This window comes from Panthera tigris, chromosome D2 (genome assembly GCF_018350195.1).
Source record: "Panthera tigris isolate Pti1 chromosome D2, P.tigris_Pti1_mat1.1, whole genome shotgun sequence".
Lineage (NCBI taxonomy): Eukaryota > Metazoa > Chordata > Mammalia > Carnivora > Felidae > Panthera > Panthera tigris.
In genome coordinates, this window is record NC_056670.1 from 67,431,347 (window position 1) to 67,454,772 (window position 23,426).

The window sequence follows — 23,426 nt, forward strand, 5'->3', positions numbered from 1 at the left end:
CACAAACTGTGAGATCATGAACTAAGCAGAAGTTGGATGCTTAAGTGACTGAGGCACCTAGGTGCCCCTATCATACATATTTTTTTTAAGTAGGTTCCACACCCAGTGTGGGGCTTGACAAACTCATTGACCCTGAGATGGAGTCGAATGCCCTACCAACTAAGCCAGCCAGGCATCCCTAATAATGGCAACTTGACAAATACTGATTCTTAAATGTAAGATACCTACCTTGAGGCCACATAGCTTCTCATGTTGCTGTGTATAACATTATATTTGTTTACATGTTTTCTGACTGTTTCTGGTGAATAATTTATAGAATGAGTAATAGATAGGATTTATAATCAGATAACACCTAGTGAAGGAATACGTGGGTTTATACATACAAAAATGAAGCATTTAGATATAGGTAACTTAATTTTAGCTTACAAGTGCTGAAAAGCATTTGTTTTTTAAGTTGAAAATACTTTATTGAATATAATATTCATCTTAGTGCATATAAACTAAGATAGCAATTACATTTTTTCTTTTTTGTTTTACACTGATAATTAGGTAATCATCTTTTTCTTTATTGTCTGTTGGTGCATAGTAAATGAAAAGTAACATATATTTTGGGAATACTTAGGTTTTGTGTGACATGTTTTGAGTTTCTTGGTAGAAAAAGCAGTTTAAGCAAACATTGACAGGTCAGTCTTTTGGGGAGAGTTGTTTGGGTGGCATAAGAATTTTCAGAGAATGATCAAGATATTTGATGTTTACCATTATATCTTAGTTCCATTGAGACATTTAAATCCCTCCTGCCCCACCCTTGCCTTTTATTTTGAGGCTTTGTTGGAGGATCCTGCAGTTTTTCTATATGGTGAGTCGAAGTGTTGTCCCAGAGAGCTGTAATTCCAATTATGGCTTATGTTGTGGGTTGGATAAATAGGAATTTTCATTTCTTTGCTTAAAACTGCACAGAATCAGAATTTCATAATCTTAGGCTTTTCCAAAAGAAAAAAAAAATGCAGATTTTCCTAAAAACTCTCATGTATTTATCTAAATTAGCCCTATCTCTCCCTGCCAGTCCAAACAGTTTTCATCTTGTCTCCTCAGCACAAGGAAAAAAAGTTGAATGAATGAATTTGAAGGTGCTAGAAGTTCTGTAGTCTTGACATAATTCTAAATAGCATGGGCTAGAGTGTTGTATTTTGTCACAGACTTATTAGCCTCCATGAAAACTAACTTTACCTCTGGTTCATTCATGCTACTTAATTTAATGTATTTTTTCCATTTCTGTCTGAACAATAACATTCCTTTGAGCATGTTAATTTTGGGTGCTTTTTCAGTTTTGGGTCTTCTAGTTTTCAAGATTCCTTTTTTACACTTTTGAACTACAAACAATATATAGGTTTATGTGATTCGGAGGGGGAAACGTTTTATTTTTGTCCTTTAAACTACTTAAAAGAATAAAGAACATTTCAGATCTTTATAAACAAGGGAAAATACAATTGAAATCTTGTCATTTTTAGGTATTCATATCAAAATCTGAGTGACTTAGAGTTAATTTTAAGTAAAGTATAGGGAAACTATTCATGGGACAAGGTTTTTGTCCTTATTGGTTGACTGTCTTTATTCAACAAGTGTTCACTGAGCACTTACTGTGTACTTAATAAAAAGTTCATGGTATCTTTGAGGTTATTGCTTTGTTGAGTAAAAATTGCTTCTTTGTGTAAGGTGCCTACTGTCTACTAGGGGAGATAAAGCTAAGTTAACAAATATTTATAATTATTTCAGTAAATATAACTGCTATGTATGGTAAGTATGGTTTCTAAGTACTGTACTAGGATATGGCTGTGAAAAAGGCAAAGGTATCCCTATTTTCCCACTTTAAATGAGAGAGTCAAGACAACTAACCTGGCACTTATAAAGTGTGATAAATGTCCTGATGGGAAGTTTAAGTGGGAGCTTGGAGGGCGGTCTATTCAGAAAGGCTTTTGAGTGATCACAGAAGTCTTCCCTGACCTCTGAGCTGAAATCTGTAGACTACAGGAGACTTAGCTCAGTGAACTGTAAACCTGTGTTTCTGACAGGAGGAAAGAATCGCTTGCGTACAAGTCCTGGGGACAGGAGGTAGCAGGACCTGATATGGGATCTGAAAGAAGTTCATGTGACCCGAATGCAAGGTGGGAAATACTGGAGTTGTAGCAGGGGCCAGGTCTTGAAAGGCTTGGTAAGAATTTTGGATTTTATCCTGAAGGTTAGGTTTGTGGGGGTCATCCACTATTCCCCAAGTGTTTTAAGTTGGACAGTAACCTGATTAGATTTGAGTATTTGAAAGATCACTGTAATTACAGTGTAGTGATTTGGTTAGGAGCAGGATGGGGGTGGTGTGGATGTGGTGAGATCAGTTACAGAGATGTTAGAGGAGAGAATTTAGTATGCCCTGGAGCAGGGTAGTGGCAGTGAGAATGAAGAGAAGTTGAAGAGTCAGACATTTTACAATGGATAGATAGGAGTTGGTGATTGTTGGGATGTGAGAGTTGAGCTGAGAGGAGTCAGGGTGACTGCAAGATTCCTGGTCCCCTTCCACCCTTCTCAGTTGGTTTCTCCTTAGATGTTATCTGTTTAAGAAGCTTTTCCTTATGGGCGACTGGGTGGCTCAGTCGGACATGTACTAGGTTTCGACTCACGTCATGATATTACATTTGTGGGTTTGTGAGTTTGAGCCCCTCTCTTTGAGCTCTGCACTGACAGGATGGATCCTGCTTGGGATTGTCTTTCTCCCTTTCTCTCTGCCCCTACTCGTTTGTGCTCTCTCTCAAAAGAAATGAATTAAAAAAAAAAAAAAAAAAGCCTTTCCTTATTTCTCTAAGCTCCAACACTGGTTTTTAAGTGCTTTCTCTTTGTGCTTCAGCACCTCTTACCACACTATGTTCTTGCCTTTTCCACTGGTTTGTAAGCTTACAGGCAAGTACCATGCCACCTTGTTGCATACTTAGCATCTTGCACAGTGCATGATACTTAGTATGTATTAAATGTCTGAATGAAAATAAAGTTTTTGTATTTATAGTTGGAGGAAAAAAACTTTTTCTGAAGCACCAGGTATCCAAAAACTTTGTTTATAATTTCAGTGTGAATCAGATCAGTCCATGGTCTTTTAACTAGCTTTTGTAAAAACAAATTGTAATTATAATTCAAATCTGAAGTGCTGGATATATTAGTTCTTCACAGGTGGGTTATCTTGGATTAAGATTTATGAGCTTTGATTATTATGGTGAGCTCCTCTTGTATTATACATTGTCTTTTTTAATAAGTAATTTTTTAATTAGCTTTATCCTTTGTCAGTTTAAAGTCAACATAACCAAACTATCACTGTTAGAATTTTTCTGTTTCAAAATGAAAATAGCTTTTTGGGGGGGTGCCTGCGTGGCTCAGTCAGGTAAGCTTCTGACTTCAGCTCAAGTCATGATCTCATGGTTCATGGGTTCAAGCCCTGCATCGGGCTCTGTGCTGACAGTGCAGAACCTGCTTGGAATTCTCTGTCTCCTATCTCTCTGCCCCCTCCCCTGCATTCACTCTCTCTCAAAAATGAATAAACATTAAGAAAAAAAAGGAAAATAGTTTTTTTTTCCTTCCCTGATTATAAGAGGAATCAATGCTTATTTTATGCATTTAAAAAATAATACAGAGATTGAAAACCATCCTAACCCCCAAGGATAAATATTGTTGTCGTTTGATGGGTGTTGTAGACTTTTAGGATTTTATATATATTTATGAATGCTGTGATTAAGTTAAAGGCCGTCCACAGAGAGGAAATAGTTATGACATAAATATGTAAAAAAAAAAGGTATTAATATCCTTCATACAAAGAATCCTGATAACTACTATATAACCAAATAACTGCATAGAGATCGGGTCCTAAACTTAAATTCCTGCAGGAAACCAGGCAGGTAACATAAATGAGGGAACACAGTAGGGAGAATATGTGAGGTGGTTGGGTTGGAGAGTACTTGGAGGGCAAAGCTTCTACTCAACACTAGTTGATTTTTGACCCAGTGGTGGCAATTTTTTTTTATTTTTTAAATGAGAAGTAGAGGTCTGGATTGTAGTGGATCTCCCAATTATAAAATAGTGGCAAATAAAAAAAATTTAAAACTGTAATGTGTGTTAAACATAATGTAGCCATGGTCTATATTTTGTTAAACCACAAATAGTGGAAGAATGGAAAAGTTTGTTTGCCCTCACTAATCAAGGAACTGTAGATTAAAATATATCGTTTTTCATATATCAGATTGATAGAAATGAAAGTGATTAATAATTGGTAAGATTGGGAGAGTATAAATTGATGTAGTCTCTTTGAAAGAGACCGATTGGAACTACCTATAAATATTTAAAATACTTATTAGGGACAAGAGGGGGAAAATGACGGCATAGGAGGACTCTGGGCTCACTGCGTCCTACGGATCACTTAGATTCCACCCACACCTGCCTAAATAACCCAGAAAACCGCCAGAAGACTAGCAGAATGGATTCTCCAGAGCCAAGCGTAGACCAGAGGCCCACGGAAGAGGGTAGGAAGGGCGAGGCGGTGTGCGCTGCACGGACTGGAGGGAGGGAGCCAGGGCAGAGGGGCAGCCCGCCGGCCAAGCAGAGGCCCGAGTCTGGCTTGCAAGAGCGGAGGGGCCGGACGGAGTGTGTTGGGACAGCAAGCGGGACTTAACATCTGGAAGGTTATAAGTTAACAGCTCTGCTCGGAGAGCGGGAAGGCTGGAGGACAACGGGAGGGAGAGTTGTTGAGCCCCGGATAACAGAGCGCAGCTTGGCGGGGAACAAAGGCGCTCGCCAGCGCCATCTCCCTCGCCCATCCCCCAGCCAAAATCCCAAAGCGAACCAATTCCTGTCAGGGAACTTGCTTGCACCACACAAACACCAAAATGCTGTGCTTCTTCGGATCCATCCCTCCGGCGGGTCTGACTCCATCCCCATGCCGCAGGGCCCCTCCTGAAGTGGATCTCCAAAGGAAAAGCGAGCTGAGCCTGCCCCTCCTGCCCCTGTGCACCTTGCCGATCCACCCCAGCTAATACGCCAGATCCCCAGCACCACAAGCCTGGCAGTGGGCAAGTAGCCCAGACGGGCCACGCCACCCCACAGTGAATCCCGCCCCTAGGAGAGGGGAAGAGAAGGCACACACCAGTCTGACTGTGGCCCCAGCGGTGGGCTGGGGGCAGACATCAGGTCTGACCAGCCCGCCCACCAGCGCAAGTTATTCAAGACAGCACAGGGGAAGTGCCCCGCAGTCCTGCACCACTCCAAGGACTATCCAAAATGACGAAACAGAAGAATTCCCCTCAGAAAAACGTCCAGGAAATAACAACAGCTAACGAACTGATCAAAAACGATTTAAACAATATAACAGAAAGTGAGTTTAGAATAATAGTCATAAAATTAATCACTGGGCTTGAAAACAGTATAAAGGACAGCAGAGAATCTATTGCTACAGAGATCAAGGGACTAAGGAACAGCCAGGAGGAGCTAAAAAATGCTATTAATGAGCTGCAAAATAAAATGGAGATGACCACAGCTCGGATTGAAGAGGCAGAGGAGAGCATAGGTGAGCTAGAAGATAAAATTATGGAAAAAGAAGAAGGTGAGAAAAAGAGATAAAAAAATCCAGGAGTATGAGGGGAAAATTCGAGAACTAAGTGATGCACTAAAGAGAAATAATCTAACCATAATTGGTATTCCAGAGGAGGAAGAGAGAGGGAAAGGTGCTGAAGGTGTACTTGAAGAAATAATAGCTGAGAACTTCCCTGATCTGGGGAAGGAAAAAGGCACTGAAATCCAAGAGACACAGAGAACTCCCTTCAGATGTAACTTGAATCGATCTTCTGCAGGACATATCATAGTGAAACTGGCAAAATACAAGGATAAAGAGAAAATTCTGAAAGCAGCTAGGGATAAACATGCTCTAACATATAAAGGGAGACCGATAAGACTAGTGATGGATCTCTCTACTGAAACTTGGCAGGCCAGAAAGGAATGGCAGGAAATCTTCAATGTGATGAACAGAAAAAAAATATGTAGCCGAGAATCCTCTATCCAGCAAATCTGTCATTTAGAATAGAAGGAAAGATCAAGGTCTTCCCAAACAAAAACTGAAGGAATTCATCACCACTAAATCAGCACTACAAGAGATCCTAAGGGGGATTCTGTGAGACAAAGTACCAGAGACATCGCTACAAGCATGAAACCTACAGACATCACAATGACTCTAAACCCATATCTTTCTATAATAACACTGAATGTAAATGGACTAAATGCGCCAACCAAAAGACATAGGGTATCAGAATGGATAAAAAAAAACAAGACCCATCTATTTGCTGTCTACAAGAGACTCATTTTAGATCTGAAGACACTTTCAGATTGAAAGTGAGGGGATGGAGAACTATTTATCATGCTACTGGAAGTCAAAAGAAAGCTGGAGTAGCCATACTTCTATCAGACAAACTAGACTTTAAATTAAAGGCTGTAACAAGAGATGAAGAAGGGCATTGTATAATAATTACAAGGTCTATCCATCAAGAAGAACTAACAATTATAAATGTCTATGTGCCGAATACAGGAGCCCCCAAATATATAAAACAATTACAAACATAAGCAACCTTATTGACAAGAATGTGGTAATTGCAGGGGACTTTAATACCCCACTTACAACAATGGATAGATCATCTAGACACATGGTCAATCAAGAAACAAGGGCCCTGAATGATACATTGGATCAGATGGACTTGACAGATACATTTAGAACTCTGCATCCCAAAGCAACAGAATATACTTTCTTCTCAAGTGCACATGGAACATTCTCCAAGATAGATCACATACTGGGTCACAAAACAGCCCTTCATAAGTATACAAGAATTGAGATCATACCATGCATACTTTCAGACCACAATGCTATGAAGCTTGAAATCAACCACAGGAAAAAGTCTGGAAAACCTCCAAAAGCATGGAGGTTAAAGAACACCCTACTAAAGAATGAATGGGTCAACCAGGCAATTAGAGAAGAAATTAAAAAATATATGGAAACAAACGAAAATGAAAATACAACAATCCAAACGCTTTGGGATGCAGCGAAGGCAGTCCTGAGAGGAAAATACATTGCAATCCAGGCCTATCTCAAGAAACAAGAAAAATCCCAAATACAAAATCTAACAGCACACCTAAAGGAAATAGAAGCAGAGCAGCAAAGACACCCCAAACCCAGCAGAAGAAGAGAAATAATAAAGATCAGAGCAGAAATAAACAATATAGAATCTAAAAAAACTGTAGAGCAGATCAATGAAACCAAGAGTTGGTTTTTTGAAAAAATAAACAAAATTGATAAACCTCTAGCCAGGCTTCTCAAAAAGAAAAGGGAGATGACCCAAATAGATAAAATCATGAATGAAAATGGAATTATTACAACCAATCCCTCAGAAATACAAGCAATTACTAGGGAATACTATGAAAAATTATATGCCAACAAATTGGACAACCTGGAAGAAATGGACAAATTCCTAAACACCCACACACTTCAAAACTCAAACTGGAGGAAATAGAAAGCTTGAACAGACCCATAACCAGCGAAGAAATTGAATCAGTCATCAAAAATCTCCAAACAAATAAGAGTCCAGGACCAGATGGCTTCCCTGGGGAATTCTGCCAGACATTTAAAGCAGAGATAATACCTATCCTTCTCAAGCTATTCCAAAAAATAGAAAGGGAAGGAAAACTTCCAGACTCTCATTCTATGAAGCCAGTATTACTTTGATTCCTAAACCAGACAGAGACCCAGTAAAAAAAGAGAACTACAGGTTAATATCCCTGATGCAAAAATTCTCAATAAGATACTAGCAAATCGAATTCAACAGCTTATAAAAAGAATTATTCACCATGATCAAGTGGGATTCATTCCTGGGCTGCAGGGCTGGTTCAACATTTGCAAATCAATCAACGTGATACATCACATTAATAAAAGAAAAGATAACCATATGATCCTGCCAATCGATGCAGAAAAAGCATTTGACAAAATTCAGCATCCTTTCTTAATAAAAACCCTCGAGAAAGTCGGGGTAGAAGGAACATACTTAAACATCATAAAAGCCATTTATGAAAAGCCCACAGCTAATATCATCTTCAATGGGGAAAAACTGAGAGCTTTTCCCCTGAGATCAGGAACACGACAGGGATGTCCACTCTCATCGCTGTTGTTTAACATAGTGTTGGAAGTGCTAGCATCAGCAATCAGACAACAAAAGGAAATCAAAGGCATCAAAATTGGCAGAGATGAAGTCAGGCTTTCACTTTTTGCGGATGACATGATATTATACATGGAAAATCTGATAGACTCCACCAAAAGTCTGCTAGAACTGATACATGAATTCAGCAAAGTTGCAGGATACAAAATCAATGTACAGAAATCAGTTGCATTCTTTTTTTGTTTGTTTTTTTTTAATCAGTTGCATTCTTATACACTAATAATGAAGCAACAGAAAGACAAATAAAGAAACTGATCCCATTCACAATTGCACCAAGAAGCATAAAATACCTGGGAATAAACCTAACCAAAGATGTAAAAGATCTGTATGCTGAAAATTATAGAAAGCTTATGAAGGAAATTGAAGAAGATACAAAGAAATGGAAAAACATTCCGTGCTCATGGGTTGGAAGAATAAATATTGTTAAAATATCAATACTACCCAAAGCTATCTACACATTCAGTGCAATCCCAATCAAAATTGCACCACCATTCTTCTCGAAGCTAGAACAAGCAATCCTAAAATTCATATGGAACCACAAAAAGCCCCGAATAGCCAAAGTAATTTTGAAGAAGACCAAAGCAGGAGGCATCACAATCCCAGACTTTAGCCTCTACTACAAAGCTGTAATCATCAAGACAGCATGGTATTGGCACAAAAAACAGACACATAGACCAATGGAATAGAATAGAAACCCCAGAACTAGACCCACAAACGTATGGCCAACTAATCTTTGACAAAGCAGGAAAGAATATCCAATGGATAAAAGACAGTCTCTTTAACAAATGGTGCTGGGAGAACTGGACAGCAACATGCAGAAGAATGAAACAAGACCACTTTCTTACACCATTCACAAAAATAAACTCAAAATGGATAAAGGACCTGAATGTGAGACAGGAAACCATCAAAACCCTAGAGGAGAAAGCAGGAAAAGACCTCTCTGACCTCAGCCGCAGCAATTTCTTACTTGACACATCCCCAAAGGCAAGGGAATTAAAAGCAAAAATGAACTATTGGGACCTCATGAAGATAAAAAGCTTCTGCATTGCAAAGGAAACAATCAACAAAACTAAAAGGCAACCAACGGAATGGGAAAAGATATTTGCAAATGACATTGGACAAAGGGCTAGTATCCAAAATCTATAAAGAGCTTACCAAACTCCACACCCAAAAAACAAATAATCCAATGAAGAATTGGGCAGAAAACATGAATAGACACTTCTCTAAAGAAGACATCCAGATGGCCAACAGGCACATGAAAAGACGCTCAACATCGTTCCTCATCAGGGAAATACAAATCAAAACCACTCTCAGATATCACCTCATGCCAGTCAGAGTGGCCAAAATGAACAAATCAGGAGACTATAGATTCTGGCGAGGATGTGGAGAAACGGGAACCCTCTTGCACTGTTGGTGGGAATGCAAACTGGTGCAGCCACTCTGGAAAACAGTGTGGAGGTTCCTCAAAAAATTAAAAATAGACCTACCCTATGACCCAGCAGTAGCACTGCTAGGAATTTACCCAAGGGATACAGGAGTACTGATACATAGGGGCACTTGCACCCCAATGTTTATAGCAGCACTCTCAACAATAGCCAAATTGTGGAAAGAGCCTAAATGTCCATCAACTGATGAATGGATAAAGAAATTGTGGTTCATATACACAATGGAGTACTACTTGGCAATGAGAAAGAATGAAATATGGCCTTTTGTAGCAACGTGGATGGAACTGGAGAGTGTGATGCTATGTGAAATAAGCCACACAGAGAAAGACAGATACCATATGTTTTCCCTCTTAGGTGGATCCTGAGAAACTTAACAGAAACCCATGGGGGAGGGGAAGGAAAAAAAAAAGGTTAGAGTGGGAGAGAGCCAAAGCATAAGAGACACTTAAAAATTGAGAACAAACTGAGGGTTGATGGGGGGGTGGGAGGGAGGGGAGAGTAGGTGATGGGTATTGAAGAGGGCATCTTTTGAGATGAGCACTGGGTATTGTATGGAAACCAATTTGACAATAAATTTCATATGTTAAAAAAATAAAAATAAAAAATAAAATGCGTATTAGTTTTGACCAAACAGTTCTGCTTTCAGGAATCTGCCTTGCAGAAATAGTAGGTCCTGTTTGTGAATATTTATGCTCAAAAAGCACTATTTACTGCCCCCCCAAATGTATATATTTATATATATTTTGATGTTTATTATATCTTTGAGATAGCGCGAGCAGGGGAGGGGCAGAGAGAGGGAGACGGGATTCAAAGCAGGCTATGCACTGACAGCAGAGAACCCAATGCTGGGTTCTAACTTACAAACCGTGAGATCATGACCTGAGCCAAAGTTGCACGCTTGATCAACCAAGCCATGCAGGGACCCCATATATATTTTTTTAATGAAAAAAAATGTAAATGAAAAAAGGCAAATAGAAACAACCTAAATGTCAGTCGATAGGAGAATGATTATATTATAGTTATACCACAAGTCATAGCAATGAAAAGAAATGAAGTATATTTGTATTCTTGTGTGGAAAGAGTCCATAACTTACTGCCTAATGCAAAAAATTATAATTTCATACATAAATTTGTATTATGCATATGCTATCATTTCAGGTATCTATATTATATTCCATTGTGTGGCAATATAATTTATGGAGACTACTGATGCCTGTGTTTCCAATGCTTTGCTATATGCACATTGCTGTGAACATTTTTTTTGTATATGTCTTTGAAGTGTTGTCTCCAAAGATAAGTTTCTTTTTATTTTTTAGTTATTTTAATCTTTTTTTAATGTGTATTTTCGAGAGAGAGTGATGTGAGGCTCAAACTCACAAACCATGAGATCCGACCCGAAATCAAGAGTTGGACACTTAACTGACTGAGCCACCCAGGCATCCCTAATTTTAATTTTTTTTTTTTTTTTTTTTTTTTTTTTTTTTTTTTTTTTGAGAGAGAGCACGAGCAGGAGAGGGGGTGGGGGTTGCTGGAGAAAGTGAAATCTTAAGCAGGGTCTACGCTCTGTGTGGAGCCCGATGTAGGTAGGGCTCAATCCTATGAGCCTGGGATCATGACCTGAGAGTTCGAAGCTCAACCCACCGAGCCACCCAGGAGCCCTCTTTTGTATTTTATGTGGTAACATTAAATATCTGAACTCCTGTAGATGCTTTGGTGGAGAAAATACATTTGTCTCTGAGAGTGTTTTTTGTGACCTGTGATCTGAGTAAATATACCTTAGGCATGGAAGTCAGAGAACTAACCAGAAAAGTAGCACTGTGTTCAGTCAACTTAAATTCTTTAAGGGTTTTTTTTTTTTTATGTTGATTTTTAAGAGAGAGAGAGAGCGCGCGCGCGCGCGCATGTGAGTGGGGGAGGGGCAGAGAGAGAGGGAGACACAGAATTCAAAGTGGGCTCCAGGCTCTGAGCTTTCAGCACAGAGCCTGACGCGGGGCCCGAACTCACAAACTGCAAGATCATGACCTGAGCCAAAGTCAGATGCTTAACCGAGTGAGCCACCCAGGCGCCCCAATTCTTTAAGGTTTTTAAATTTAAGTAGTAATTTTTAGCTAACCAATACATGCTTATGGTACAAAATCTAAAAGATACAGAAATGTAAAGCAAATCTTGCTCTCACTCTGCAGTCTCTTCTGCGTATTTTCCTTTCCTGGGAAACCACTACCAGTTTTGTGTGTTCTTCCACAGATATTTTATACATATATATGTATATATTTTTTCATAAATGGTAACATGATGTTGTTTTAAAGCTGAGTTTTCCTCACTTAACTATAATGAATCTAAAACTTCCACAGTGTTTTATATGTTGTAGGCCCTGTTCTATCAAGCGTTTGGATATTCATTGTTAATCTTCATCACAGCCTTGAGAGGCAGGTAGTATTATTATCCCCTTCATACAGAGAAGGAAACTGAGGCACAGAAACCTTAACATGCTAGTAAGTTGGGGAGTTGGAAGTTGTGGAACTCCCAAGAGTCTGGCTGCAGAGCCTTTAGCATTAGCTAGTATGCTTTACTGTCTGACTTGAAACAAGTGAGAAACATACATGGTTGGTACAGCATACTTTTTAGTAAATATATAGTATTTCATTGAATAAACAATAGTTTATCTAACCATAACGGAGGTAAACTCCCGTTGGACGTGTGTTGTTGGATATATAGATTGTTTCGGTTGGACGTGTGTTGTTGGATATATAGATTGTTTCGGTATGTTGCTGTTACAAATAATGCTGTAGTGAATATCTTTGTGCCTATATCTTTAGAATGCCTGTTTCATTTTGAACATAGTCTGCTTGTATTTCATTTTTGTCCTTTCACATTGGGGCAGGGGGAGTGTGGATCATTTATTCATACAATTATGTTTTATGATCTGAGACTTTCTTTTAATGAATCTATTTAGCTCATCTGTATTTATTACAGCATTATGCTTATTTCCTCATCTTTTAAGAAATAAATCGAGGTATAGCAATTGAAGTATACTCAAAGGTGTAAAGCAGTGCTGTATAAAGGTATAAGCATATCTCGGTCCTATTTCCTCTCCATTCTTGAGGATTGTAACATTTACATTATATTCTATAGCTATAAATCTTTTTATCTTTTTTTTTTTTTTCAGGCCAATAATTAAATGGACTTTATGCTCAAAACTTGCCCTTTTTTCATAATTTTTATTTTTATTCTTTGGATAGTTGAACTTTGTCAACTAGTGTTTTCTTCAAAAGCAGTTCATAAGAACAGTATTCCTTGAGTTCTTTCATATTCATTATTGTTTAACTGTTGCCATTTATACTAAACTGTATTCTTAGACTGGATATAAATTCTTGAGTCATACCTTTTTTAAACCCTTGGAGTTCTTAATAGGTATTGCTCTACTTTTTTTTTTAGCATTGAGTCCCTCCTTCCCTCCATTTTTGGGTAGTAATGATTTTGCCTCGGTTCTCAAAGAATTCTGTTTATTTATTTGTGGTTTTATTTTTATTTTTAAGTAATCTCTATGCCCAATGTGAGGCTTGAACTCACAGACCTGGAATCAAGAGTCTCATGCTCTACCAACTGAGACAGCCAGGCACCTCTAGAAATTGAACTTTCATGCTTTAGCTACTACCACTAATTTAGTATTCTGAATGGTATCTTGTTTTTCTTTTCAAAAAATTTTTTTAGATTTAAAATTTTTAAATTTTGAAAGAGGGGGGGGTGGGAGAGGAGCAGAGTGGGGGGTGGAGAGAGAGAATGAGAATCCCAAGCAGCTCCACGTTGTGTGTGCAGAGCCCGATGTGGGGCTTGAACTCAGGAAATGTGAGATCACGACCTGAACTGAAATCAAGAGTCAAATGCTTAACTGACTGAGCTACCCAGGTGCCCTGGCATCTTGTTTTTCAAGAGAAATGTGAATTTATTTTCTTCACTTAATGACTCTATTAAAAGAAATGTGGTTGAAAAATCTTAATAGCTGGTGGGCAAGCTTTCTTCTAGTCTCTGATTTGAACATAATCTTGTATTCATTTGACCTTGTTCTGTTTTACCTATCCATTAGCAAGAGCAGGATGACTGCTTGGAGAAACTAGGTATTTTTGTTTTCATTCCATTCCTTCTGTATGTTGGAATGTATTACTTTCTTAGCTTCAAATACAAATACATTCTAATAGCCTTATAGAAAATTTTAATGCCTGATTATTGGAGATTTCAGGGTTTAGTCTTTGTTATTCCAGTTACTCTGGTGTTTTTTAAATCTTAGAATTTTACAAAATTATTAAAAATTTATCAGTGTTTTAATGCTGATCTAGGTTTACTAAATATTTGTCGTTTGAGCACTTGAAACACTATGAAATGTTATAGATATTCCTTAGAAATGGTTTTTTGATCCAAATGTATTGGGAAATCTTGTATATTCTCTATCACAGGGTACTTTTTTTTTTTTTTTTAATTCATTTTTGAGTGAGAGACAGCATGAGCAGGGGAGGGGCAGAAAGAGAAGGGAGACACAATCTGAAGCAGGCTCCAGGCTCTGAGCTGTTAGCACGGAGCCCAACATGGGGCTTGAACTCACAAATTGCGAGATCATGACCTGAGCTGAAGCCAGACCCCCAACCAACTGAGCCACCTAGGTGCCCCCACAGAGTACATTTTCATATCAAAAACAGATCATTTCTGCTGTAAGGACAACAGTATAATTATGTTTGAAACACATCTTATCCTAACTATAAGCCTGTTTGACCATGGAAGTAAATGTTGTAGAAATACATTTTGAGAAATACTAAGAATATAAATACGTTGTTAGGGTATTCCAAAACGTCTGTTTGCATGATGATTATTACCTGTAGTCATGGGGACCTAATGAACTTTTTAATAGGGATAAATTGTAAGTACTGTCTCACCTTGTAAATCTACTCAACACAATTACAGTAGTACCTTTACAGTAATCTTCAGGGTTTGTTTTTTGACCTGGACATTATGTTAGAATTGGTCTTCCAGTCTGAAAGTACTTCTTGAGTACTACTATGTGTCAAACACCCAGTATTGGTCCTTGGAACTACTTCCTGCTGACTTAGCAGTAGGAGTTTTAGAGCCTTAAGGTACCTGTGAGATCATGTAGCCCCCTAAACTCATTTTTCAGATGAAAAAAACTGAGACCTTTAAACGTAGCCATGCTCAGGTCACACTGTAATTAATCAAGGGTTTTGGAGACCAAACCTGACAGCTCCAGATCTTTTGGTCTTTTTTTTTGACTACATTTTCTTTTCAATATATTACTTTTAATCACATTCCTTTTAAGATTGAGATTAGTAAAGAGATACATCCATTTAACATGAGAATTTGGGTTAGATTATAAGGTGAGTAAAATTTAATATAGATAGAACTTCCCAAGTAAGTCTCTGGACATCTAGGTCTCCCTTCACATATCTGAATTATTCTTTCTTTTAGTTAAGGGAAAAAAATAGTTTTAAAGTAAGCATGTACTGTTAGTATTATTACTAAGGACTAATTAGTGCTAGTTTTTAATAATTGGTGCCTAGGTCAAGGATGCATGAGTCAGGTTCTTTTCTAAATTGATCTGCATAATCACTTCCTAGTGGTCAGTTATGGAAACATTTATTTATATGTTCTATTAATGGAAGACTGGACCTAAATGACTGTAGAATTTAACATACTGAGTTTAAATTATAAAATATATTCTTTTTGTCATACTTTTCAGGAAGATACCACTCAGTAGAAAATGAACTCAAGGTAATGTGAATTATGCATTAAGACATATAATATATTATGGGGAGAAATTTCTCTTTTAAAAGTCCGTAAAGTACTAGTGTGGTCTATAGAATTAGGTGTTAGATGAGGGGAGAAATAATTTTTTTAAGATATTTAGATTTTCTGTATTTTGTTGGCTCTTTTTAGTCAACATTTTCTCAGACTATAGAAAGCAGTCCTATCTTTTCAAGTCTTGTTCTGTCAAAAATGTCCCTTGGTTCGTGTTTATTTACATCATTATTTATACCTATTTAATGTATCCTGAAATGGTATAGACATGGGTTAAGACATGGGTTTTGGAATCAGAACTTTGTTAGTCTTATGACTTTGCTTTATGCTCTGTGTGATCTTTAATAAGTAATTTGATTGTTCTTGAGCCTCATTTCTTTTTCTGTAAGTGGGGATTAATCTGCCTCAGAATTGTTGCAAGGACTGAGTGAGAAAACAGCTAAAAGCACCTAGTACAGTGCCTGGTATGTAGTAAGTACTCAGTAAATATTATCTCTTGTTGCTCATGATGTTATTGTCAGATTCACACCAGAGTGTGGCAAATAATTTAACTTCCATAAATCTTGGTTGACTCCTCTGTTAATGGGAAGAATACTTTGGGTGCCTACTTCACAGTTATTTTGGAAATCGAATGTGATCACGTGATAGCAGTTATAAACTCTCAACCTATCTGAGCTGAGGTAACAAATCTTATACCATTAGGACCAAACAGGTAAAAAACAGAGGGAATGGAAATCTGCCTTTTGGGAAAGTTTAGCTGAGGGCTTCAAGACATATCTTATTCCCTTCTACTTCCTTCTTCCCTACCCACCCCCCACCCCCCACCCCCCACCCCTACATCACTCCCAATTCCCATGTCTTTTTCAGATAGAGGGATAAGCACTTAAATGAACAGTGTGGGATATATATATATATATATATATATATATATATTTTTTTTTTTTTTTTTAATCTTCTTTGTTCTTAAACAGATGTGTAACTCTCACATAAATTACAAACTTTCTTCTAACAAAGACCCTCAAACTTATGTTAAGAAGCCATACTTTCTGAAAAGCTTTACTTGAATCATATGCCCACCAGCCATCCATTAGGTGTTCATTTTTCTGTATCCTTACTGCAATGTTTTATATTTTCATCAATTTGATATATTATTTCTTATTGTATTTTTTTAAGATAAGTTTTTTATTTTATTTTTAATTTTTTTTAAGTTTATTTATTTTTGACAGAGACAGAGTGTGAGCATGAGCTGGGGAGGGGCAGAGAGAGAGAGAGGGAGACACAGAATCCGAAGCAGGCTCCAGGCTCCAAGCTGTCAGCACCAGAGCCTGACACAGGGCTCGAACTCACGAGCTGTGAGATCATGACCTGGGCCGAAGTCGGACTCTTAACCGACTGAGCCATCCAGGTGCCCCTCTTATTGTATTTTTAAATGCATGTTCTTCTGATGACTAGTAAAGATAATTTTCTAGATCTTTCATATAGCCAAAGGCAGGACTCAGAATCCATTTACTTTTATTTTTTATACTTCTTTAATTTTTTACCTTCTTAAATTTATATCCAAGTTAGTTCCATATAGTGCAGTAATGATTCCAGGAGTAGAATCCATTGATTGATCCCCCACATATAATACCCAGTGCTCATCCCAACAAGTGTCCTCCTTAATGCCCCTTGCCCATTTAGCCCATCCCCCCACCCACAATCCCTCCAGCAAACCTCTGTTTGTTCTCTGTATTTAAGAGTCTCTTATGTTTTGTCATGTTTTTATATTATTTTTGCTTCCCTTCTCTTATGTTCATCTGTTTTGTATCTTAAATTCCACATCTGAGTGAAGTCATATATTTGCCTTTCTCTGACTAATTTCATTTAGCATAATACACTGTAGATCCATCCACATTGTTGCAAATGGCAAGATTTCATTCTTTTTGATTGCCAAGTAATATTACACTGTGTGTGCACGTGCGTGCGCGTACATACACACAACACATCTTTATTCATCAGTAAATGGGACACTTCGGCTCTTTCCATACTTTACGTATTATTGATAGTGCTGCTATAAACATTGGGGTGCATGTGCCCCTTCGAAACAGCACATCTGTATCCTTTGGATAATACCTAGTAGTGTAATTGCTGGGTCATAGGGTAGTTCTATTTTTAATGTTTTGAGGAAGCTCCATACTGTTTTCCAAAGTGGCTGTACCCGTTTGCATTCCTACCAGCAATGCAAAAGGGGTTCCTCTTTCTCCGCATCCTCGCCAACATCTGTTGTTCCCGAGTTGTTAATGTTAGCCATTCTGACTGGTTTGAGGTGGTATCTCATTGTGGTTTTGATTTGTATTTCCCTGATGAGTGATGTTGGGCATCTTTTCATGTGTCTGTTAGCCATCTGGATGTCTTCTCGGGAAAAGTGTCTATTCATGTCTTTTGCCCATTTCTTCACTGGATTATTTGTTTTTTGGGTGTTGAGTTTGAGAAGTTCTTTATAGATTTTGGATACTAACCCTTTATCTGATATGTCATTTGCAAATATCTTCTCCCATTCCGTCGGTTGCCTTTTACTTTTGCTGATTGTTTCCTTCCCTGTACAGAAGCTTTTTATTTTGATGGGGTCCCAGTAGTTCATTTCTGCTTTTGTTTCCCTTGCCTCCGGAGACGTGTTGACTAAGAAGTTGCTGTGGCCAAAATCAAAGAGGTTTTTGCCTGCTTTCTCCTCGAGGATTTCGATGGTTTCCTGTCTTACATTGAGGTCTTTCATCCATTTTGAGTTTATTTTTTGTGTATGGTGTAAGAAAGTGGTCCAGGTTCATTCTGCATGTCGCTGTCCAGTTTTCCCAGCACCATTTGCTGAAGAGACCATCTTTTTTTGCATTGGATATTCTTTCCTGCTTTGTCAAAGATTACTTGGCCCTACATTTGTGGGTCCATTTCTGGGTTCTCTATTCTGTTGCATTGATCTGAGTGTCAGCTTTTGTGCCAGTCCTATACTGTCTTGTTGATTACAGCTTTGTAATACAGCTTGAAGTCTGGGATTGTGATGCCTCCTGCTTTGGTTTTCTTTTTCAAGATTGCTTTGGCTGTTTGGGGTCTTTTCTGGTTCCATGCAAATTTTAAGATAGTTTGTTCCAGCTCTGTGAACAATGCTGGTGTTATTTTGATAGGGATTGCATTGAATTCGTAGACTGCTTTGGGTAGTATTGACATTTTAACAATGTTTGCTCTTCCAATCCATGAGCCTGGAATATTTTTCCACTTTTGTGTGTGTGTGACGTCTTCAATTTCTTTCATAAGCTTTCTCTAGTTTCCAGTGTATAGATTTTTCACCTCTTTCATTAGATAATTTCTAGGTATTTTATGGTTTTTGGTGCAATTGTAAATGGGATCGATTCCTTGATTTCTCTTTCTGTTGCTTCATTGTTGGTGTATAGGAACACAACCAATTTCTGTGCATTGATTTTATATCCTGCAACTTTGCTGATTCATGGATCAGTTCTAGCAGTGTTTTTGTGGAATCCTTTGGGTTTTCCATGTAGAGTATCCTGTCATCTGCGAAGAGTGCAAGTTTGACCTCCTCCTGGCCATTTTGGATGCCTTTTATTTCCTTGTGTTGTCTGATTGCTGAGGCTAAGACTTCAATACTGTGTAGAATAACAGTGGCAAGAGTGGACATCCCTGTCTTGTTCCTGACCTTAGGGGGAAAGCTCTCAGTTTTTCCCCATCGAGGATGATATTAGTGTTGGGTCTTTCATATATGGCTTTTATGATCTCGAGGTATGATCCTTCTATCCCTACTTTCTTGAGGGTTTTTATCAAGAAAGGATGCTGTATTTTGTCAAATGCTTTTTGTACATCTATGGAGAGGATCATGTGGTTCTTGTCCTTTCTTTTACTGATGAGATGAATCACATTGATTTAACCAGCCCTGCATCCCAGGTATAAATCCTACTTGGTCGTGGTGAATAATTCTTCTAATGTATTGTTGGATCCGGTTGGCTAATACCTTGTTGAGGATTTTTGCATCCATGTTCATCAGGGAAATTGGTCTATAGTTCTGCTTTTTAGTGGGGTCTTTGTCTGGTTTTGGAATCAAGGTAATGCTGGCTTCACAGAAAGAGTTTGGAAGTTTTCCTTCCATTTCTATTTTTTGGAACAGCTTTAAGAGAATAGGTGTTAACTCTTCCTTAAATGTTTGGTAGAATTCCCCTGGAAAGCCATCTGGCCCTGGACTCTTGTGTTTTGGGAGATTTTTGATTAGTAATTCGGTTTATTTACTGGTTATGGGTCTGTTCAAATTTTCTATTTCTTCCTGTTTCACTTTTGGTAGTTTATATGTTTCTAGGAATTTGTCCATTTCTTCCAGATTGCCCATTTTATTGGCATGTAATTGTTCATAATATTCTCTTATTATTATTTCTGCTGTGTTGGTTGTGATCTCTCCTCTTTCATTCTTGATTTTATTTGGGTCCTTTTTGTTTTTGATCAAACTGATTAGTGGTTCATCCATTTTTTTTTTATATATGAAATTTATTGTCAAATTGGTTTCCATACAACACCCAGTGCTCATCCCAAAAGATGCCCTCTTTAATACCCATCACCCACTCTCCCCTCCCTCCCATCCCCCCATCAATTTATCCATTTTGTTAATTCTTTCAAAGTACCAGCTTCCAGTTTCATTGATCTATTTTTTTTATTGGTTTTGATGGCATCGATTTCTGCTCTAATATTTATGATTTCCTGTCTTCTGCTGGTTTTGGGTTTTATTTGCTGTTTTTTTTCCCCCCCAGCTCTTTAAGGGGTAAGGTTAGGTTGTGTATCTGAGACCTTTCTTCCTTCTGTACATAGGCTTGGATTGCTGTATACTTTCCCCTTATGACCAAAATGGCAGTAATTTCTTAAAGTTTAATGCAATGTAGATTTAAAAACTGTTATCATTGAAGTTTCCCCCCTTTTTATTTAGAAGTGGTAAACTCATAGGAAGTTGCAAAAATAGTACTTCACTCAGCTTCCCCCAGTGTTGGCATTTTATATAATTGTAGTGCATTGTCAAAATAGGAAGTTGACATTGATGTATTATTTTTTATTAGACGATAGACCTTATTCATTTTTTTGCCATTTTTTTAGGTATTCATTTGGGTGTGTCCATAATTCTGTGCTTTTAAATCCCATGTATAGAGTCCTACAAGCACAGTCAAGATATAGACTGGTTTCATTATCACAAAGGAACTCCCTCTCCACCTTGTCCTATCCTGACAATTACTGCTCTGTTCTCTATTTGTATAGTTTTTCATTTGAAAAATCTTGTATACATGGAATTACAAAGTTTGTAACCTTTTGAGATTGACTTTTTCATTAAGCATAATACCCTTGAGATCCATTCAGGTTATTGAATGTATCAGTAGTTCATTCCTTTTTGTTGCTGAGCAGTGTTATTACATTGTGTTGAATATATCAGAGTTTGTTTAACCATTCACCCACTGAAGGAGATTTGGCTTGATTCTTTTTTTTTTTTTTTTTTTTTTGCATTACAAATAAATATTATGGGGCGCCTGAGTGATTCAGCTGGTTAAGCGTCCCACTCTTGATTTTGGCTCAGGTCATGATCTTGCAATTTGTGGGATTGAGCCTTGCTTTGGGCTCTTGCACTGACAGCGCGGAGCCTAATTGGGATTCTTTTCTCCCTCTCTCTCTGCCCCTCTCCTGCTCATGTTCTCTGTCTCTCTCTCTCAAAATAAATAAAAATAAACATTAAAAAAAATTCAGATATTATTGACATTTGGTGTGCAGTTTTTTGCATGTATGTGTGAACATAAATATGTTTCTGGGGTAAATGCCAGAGTGAAATTTCTGGGTCATATATGGTAAGTGTACAGTTAATTTTATAAGTAACTACTAAACTATTTCTTCAGATACCTGGTTTCTCTGCATCCTTGTTAGCATTTGATATTACCACATTTTAAGGTACTCTGATAGGTGTGTAGTGATATTGGTTTTAATTTGCATTTGCCTAATGACCAATGATGTTGAACATTTTATTTTTGCCATTTTACCATCTGTATTTCCTCTTTGGCCAAAGGTTTGTTATGTATCTTTGCCCATTTTTTAATTGGGTTGTTTTTTTAATGTTGTTTTGAGAGTTCTTTATGTGTTTGGATTAAGTCAACAAATTCGACTGTGTGGTTTGCAAATATTTTCTCCCATAGTTTATCTTTACATCCTACTAACAGGGTCTTTTGCGGTGTGAAATTTTTAAATTTTAATGAAGTGGGATTTATGAGTTTTTTCGTTTATAAATTGTGCTTTTTATGACTTACACCTGTCAAATCTAGGCCCCAAAGAATTTCTCATTTGTTTACCTCTCAAAGTTGTTAGGTTTATATTTTACTATCCATGATTTTGAATTAACTTATTTAATTTACTTTCTAATTATTGAATTAAGTTTTTATCAGTGAGATTTAATGTGAGGCTCTTTCTCCCTTTTTCACTTATCCTATGAATGTCTGAGTTCATCTAATGAACTTTTCATTCTGTTAAAATAAAATTCATTAATCTGTTTTGTACTTTCAATGGATCTTTTATCCATGTGTGGTTTTTAAGTAATCATACATTAAGTAATCATAAATGATTTTAAATAATCATACATTAAGTAATCATGCATGATTTTAAGTAATTATACATTAAGTAATTAACTGGAAGATACTGGTTTATTGAGTTATACAGATTTTCTAAATGTTGACACCTTTCTCTAGTATTTTAAAAAATCCACATTTGTTAATAAGGTCACTTTTTTTTAAAGAAAAGTCTTTAAATTGAGAAATTGAGTAGCTTTGCAAATTCGTGGTAAAGGATACATATTTTCAGAGTTCTGATTTTTTTTTAAGGTGTAATTTTATCATTGGGTACAAATATACTCGGTTTTCTGTGCAGTGACAGACTTGATTTTCGAGAAAATCTTTATCAGATACCCAGTCTAAACCCCAGATACACATTCCCCTTGGCCTGCTCAGACTCTGACTTCCTTTGCCAGGGAATTAGATCCCCTCTCTTGTGATACTCTTCTCATCTGCTTGGGCTTCTAATTTCCCTTGTGTTTTTTTGCTCTGACCCATAGATAATTTAGGAGGGTGATTTTTAATTTCTACATATATGTAAATGTTTCAAATGTTTCTGTTGATTTTTTATTTTATTCAGTTGTACTTGGACAGTGTACCTTCCTTTTTATTTATTGAGACTTCAATAATGTGATTTGTCCTGGAAGATATTTCATGTTCACTTGAACAGTCTATATTTTGCTGTTGTTGGGTGGAATGTTGATAAATTTCTCTTAGGACTAGTTGGCTTATAGTGGTGTTCAAGGCTTCTGTTTTCTTGCTTAGATCCTGTCTAGTTTTATTATTGAAAGAGTATTGAAGTCATTATTATTGTTAAATCATCTATTTCTTCAGTTCTGTCAGTTGTTAATGTATTTTGGTGCTCTATTAGGTGCATATATGTTTATAATTGTTACATTTTTTTCATGGGTTTACCCTTTTTTTGGTTATAAAATGTTCTTTGTCTTTAGTAGTTTTTTAAAAATGTTTATTTTTGAGAGAGAGAGAGAGAGAGAGAGAGAGAGAGCAAGTGAGCATGGGTGAGGGGCAGACAGGGATATAGGGGACCTGAAGCGGTCTCCTCACTGACAACAGTGACCTCGACGTGGGGCTTGAACCCACGAACTATGAGATCATGACCTGAGCTGAAGTTGAATGCTCAAGTAATTGAGCCACCCAGGCATCCCTCTAGTAGTAATTTTTGTCTTAAAGTCTATTTTGTCTGATAATAGTGTAGCAGCTTCAACTCTTTTTGGTTACTGTTGGCATGGTATACCATTTTTTGTCCTTTTACTGTTAATTTATGTTTTTTAGTCTATAGT

At 37.4% G+C, this 23,426-nt stretch overlaps 1 protein-coding gene across 5 annotated transcripts in view; it reads left to right on the top strand.

The window, feature by feature from the left end:
- SHOC2 (SHOC2 leucine rich repeat scaffold protein) overlaps positions 1 to 23,426 on the top strand; it is a 107,245-nt gene that overhangs the window by 10,358 nt on the left and 73,461 nt on the right. Inside the window, exon 2 of one of the 5 annotated variants that reach the window (XM_042960986.1) lies at positions 2,070 to 2,162. The exons of 2 other annotated variants lie outside the window; for them this stretch is intronic. The gene's annotated coding sequence lies outside the window, so the exon portion shown is untranslated. Of the gene's footprint in view, positions 1 to 1,505; positions 2,163 to 15,475; positions 15,497 to 23,426 lie in introns of those variants that run through there. 2 more of the 5 variants (XM_007087188.3, XM_042960985.1) reach the window with 2 other exon arrangements.